This window comes from Schistocerca nitens, chromosome 4, assembly GCF_023898315.1.
Source record: "Schistocerca nitens isolate TAMUIC-IGC-003100 chromosome 4, iqSchNite1.1, whole genome shotgun sequence".
NCBI lineage: Eukaryota > Metazoa > Arthropoda > Insecta > Orthoptera > Acrididae > Schistocerca > Schistocerca nitens.
Window position 1 is genome coordinate 492,307,915 of NC_064617.1, and position 3,740 is coordinate 492,311,654.

The 3,740-nt window shown below is 50.2% G+C and overlaps 1 non-coding gene across 1 annotated transcript; it reads right to left on the reverse strand.

The window, feature by feature from the left end:
• Positions 1–449: 449 nt before the first annotated feature.
• Positions 450–521, reverse strand: Trnag-gcc (transfer RNA glycine (anticodon GCC)). Its single transcript has one exon. It is a non-coding gene; the product is annotated as a tRNA-Gly (tRNA).
• Positions 522–3,740: the final 3,219 nt, after the last annotated feature.

Below are 3,740 nucleotides of genomic sequence, written 5' to 3' on the forward strand. Positions count from 1 at the left end.
GGCTGCAGATATCGCAGCGCTTCGTGCTGAAGTAGATGGTACTCCATGTTTGGACGAACTCTTCGGATTCGAAACTCGATCACAGCACGCTGTTTCTCACGCACTGACATACAGTAATTACAATACACACTGCTATGTTGCAACCTACAATTCGGAGCCCTCTAGCGGCAGAGGACTGCAATTATCTATACATGAAGAATAAAGATGTCGAACGTTAATAATGTTTTTTTTATTATTATTTCAAAAGCTTCAAGAGCTTCCACATAAAAAATTCGGAGGGGATAGCTTTTCCGCACGCCGTCGATTCTCATCTTTTCTCTATTATGAAATTTATGTTGGCGAATTAAAGATGTCACTGAAAAAAATGGAGAGGCTTTGGTATTAATATTTCTTTTGATTATTTTCAGAATCCATCTGCTAGAAGTAGATGATCTGATAAAATTTTGATTTAGCAGAGCGTGGTTTTGATCCACGGACCTCTGGGTTGGCAACCCAACGCGCTGCCACTGCGCCACTCCGCTGTACACGTGTCTGACCCTCCCCACAGTGTATTCCGTGGAATAAACCAAGTGGGGGCCGTCACCAGCACCCTCCGCGAAAGGGGGCCGCAGGTAGTTGCGCACGTCGCACTGCTTGCCGCCATGATGCCCGAAGGACACTACCACCTACCGGCAAAAGAGAAAGTTATATCTGTGTTGCTGTTACATCTTTTGAACAGATTTTGAGTGCTCATTATAGGCGTAGACATGGTGGGTACGAACCTTTACAGAACAAAGCCGAAATAGTGTCCACGACCTCTTTTCGTACAGTAGTCACCGACCTGCAGGAAGGCACAGTTCCAACACAGAGCACTAAGTGAAGATGGCTGCAATATGCCCACCTGGCACGTGTCCCAGATTCCTAAAACGACACCCCTTCCCCTTCTACACAACTTAATCACGACAGTTGTGTTCAAGGCAAAGAAGGCTTGCTGAGCCTGTATTAAGTTCTACACATCAGACTGATTTTAATACACTCCTGGAAATGGAAAAAAGAACACATTGACACCGGTGTGTCAGACCCACCATACTTGCTCCGGACACTGCGAGAGGGCTGTACAAGCAATGATCACACGCACGGCACAGCGGACACACCAGGAACCGCGGTGTTGGCCGTCGAATGGCGCTAGCTGCGCAGCATTTGTGCACCGCCGCCGTCAGTGTCAGCCAGTTTGCCGTGGCATACGGAGCTCCATCGCAGTCTTTAACACTGGTAGCATGCCGCGACAGCGTGGACGTGAACCGTATGTGCAGTTGACGCACTTTGAGCGAGGGCGTATAGTGGGCATGCGGAAGGCCGGGTGGACGTACCGCCGAATTGCTCAACACGTGGGGCGTGAGGTCTCCACAGTACATCGATGTTGTCGCCAGTGGTCGGCGGAAGGTGCACGTGCCCGTCGACCTGGGACCGGACCGCAGCGACGCACGGATGCACGCCAAGACCGTAGGATCCTACGCAGTGCCGTAGGGGACCGCACCGCCACTTCCCAGCAAATTAGGGACACTGTTGCTCCTGGGGTATCGGCGAGGACCATTCGCAACCGTCTCCATGAAGCTGGGCTACGGTCCCGCACACCGTTAGGCCGTCTTCCGCTCACGCCCCAACATCGTGCAGCCCGCCTCCAGTGGTGTCGCGACAGGCGTGAGTGGAGGGACGAATGGAGACGTGTCGTCTTCAGCGATGAGAGTCGCTTCTGCCTTGGTGCCAATGATGGTCGTATGCGTGTTTGGCGCCGTGCAGGTGAGCGCCACAATCAGGACTGCATACGACCGAGGCACACAGGGCCAACACCCGGCATCATGGTGTGGGGAGCGATCTCCTACACTGGCCGTACACCACTGGTGATCGTCGAGGGGACACTGAATAGTGCACGGTACATCCAAACCGTCATCGAACCCATCGTTCTACCATTCCTAGACCGGCAAGGGAACTTGCTGTTCCAACAGGACAATGCACGTCCGCATGTATCCCGTGCCACCCAACGTGCTCTAGAAGGTGTAAGTCAACTACCCTGGCCAGCAAGATCTCCAGATCTGTCCCCCATTGAGCATGTTTGGGACTGGATGAAGCGTCGTCTCACGCGGTCTGCACGTCCAGCACGAACGCTGGTCCAACTGAGGCGCCAGGTGGAAATGGCATGGCAAGCCGTTCCACAGGACTACATCCAGCATCTCTACGATCGTCTCCATGGGAGAATAGCAGCCTGCATTGCTGCGAAAGGTGGATATACACTGTACTAGTGCCGACATTGTGCATGCTCTGTTGCCTGTGTCTATGTGCCTGTGGTTCTGTCAGTGTGATCATGTGATGTATCTGACCCCAGGAATGTGTCAATAAAGTTTCCCCTTCCTGGGACAATGAATTCACGGTGTTCTTATTTCAATTTCCAGGAGTGTAGGTTTTAAAACAACACGGCCATGCTACGCTGTAGACATGTTAATCTATACTTCAACCCTCAGTTTGAAGACTGGTTTGACGCACCTCTCATCTAACCAGTTCTGTCCAAGCCTCTACATCTCTGCATAATTACTTCAACATACGTACACACAGGGTTACAGTTATTGAACTATATGAAATAAAAGCCCCATAACTTCTGAACTGTTTACGTTAGGACGTTCAAACTGTACAGTCGGCCGCGGGGCATGATGGGAATTAGTATGCGCGTGCGCACGCGCCTTGTTGTTGTGGCCATTTGCACGTGAAAATGTCACTGTACAGCATGCCTGAGCGTATAGCGCTTGTTAAAACCTACTATGCGAGCAATAACAGTCCAACTGCGGCTCAAAGCAAGTTTGCGACAGAGTTCAAGCTGAAGACAACCGGTCCAAGTGTGCTAAAAATTAATAATTTGATTTAAAAGTTTGAGAGAACGGGTAGTATTCGTGATGACAGCGTTGGAAAAGTCGGTCGTCCAAAAAGGGTGAAAATGCCTGAAAACATCGAGAAGACACACGCTATGTTTCAAACCAACTCCAGGAAATCGATCAGACGAGTTGCACAACAGATGGGAATCAACCTGGACACACTGCGACACATTGTTGTAGAAGACCTGCATCTCTTCCCATACAAAATTCAAAACCATCATCCACTAAGCGGAGGTTCGAGTCCTCCCTCGGGCATGGATGTGTGTGTTTCTCCTTAGGATAATTTAGATTGCGTAGTGTGTGAGCTTAGGGACTGATGGCCTTAGCAGTTAAGTCCCATAAGATTTCACATACACAAAAAACATCCACTAAGCCCCAGGGCCATGGAACAGTGGTTGTGTTTCGCCAACACTATTGTCCACAGAATTGACGAACAGGACTTTGATGTGAATATGCTTTGATTTAGTGACGAAGTCCACTTTCATTTGGACGGGGGCCGTCAATAAGCAAAACTGGCGCATTTGAGAGACAGAATTCGCATTTCGCGATTGAGGAGGGTGACTGTGTGGTGTGCAGTGTACACTCACAGAATAATCGTTGCAATATTCGTTGATGGCAGTTTGACTACCGAACGGTACGTGAAGGTTTTGGAAGATGATTCCATCCGCATTGTCCAAAGTGACCCTGATTTCGACAATATGTGGTTCATGCAAGACGGAGCTCGTCCCCATCGAAGCAGGAGAATGTCTCCGTCCTGGAGGAGCACTTCGGGGACGGCATTCTGGCTCTGGTGTACACAGAGGCCACTGGCATGGGCCTCGATTGACCGCCATATTC